This window comes from Trichechus manatus, unplaced genomic scaffold, assembly GCF_000243295.1.
Source record: "Trichechus manatus latirostris isolate Lorelei unplaced genomic scaffold, TriManLat1.0 scaffold00021, whole genome shotgun sequence".
NCBI lineage: Eukaryota > Metazoa > Chordata > Mammalia > Sirenia > Trichechidae > Trichechus > Trichechus manatus.
The window spans coordinates 2,624,992-2,625,641 of record NW_004443957.1 but is presented as its reverse complement, the minus strand read 5'-3'; positions in this window follow the sequence as shown (position 1 = coordinate 2,625,641).

The window sequence follows — 650 nt, the reverse complement described above, 5'->3', positions numbered from 1 at the left end:
GTGTAGATCATTAGTCCTGTAGACTACTTTCTCCTCCGACCCTTTGGGTTCCTTCTTTCTCTTTTGTTCTAGATGAGTAGAGATCAATAGTTGCATCTTAGAAGGTTGCTCACAAGCTTTTAAGACCCCAAACACTGCTCACCACATTGGGATATAGAACATACACATTATGAACTATTTTATGCCAGTTAACTGAGTTGTCCCACGAGACTGTGGTCCTAAGCCTTCAAACCCAGAAAACCAATCTCTCGAAGTGTTCCTTTATGTCTAAAAAGTGTCCCCTATGTGGTTTCTTATATATATGCATATAAATGCATATACATGCGTATACACACATACCTGTAGGTGCATATGCCTATAGATACATCTATCTGTGCAGACATATGTACCCACATATTTATACCTATACACATACATGCCTATATACATATTTGTATGACCACACACATATTTTTTGGTTGTTGGTGGTGTTGCAAAATTATATTTGTCATATACTTTACCAAAAGCATCATTTTCTCTTGTGTACTTCTTATGCCACCGTTTATGTTGGTCAAGCTGTGTGCACTTCACCCACATTCGATGCTACATTTCCCATCACCAAAAATAACAACTGTCTATTATCTCGATAGTGCTTCCCCTTTTCCTCCCCC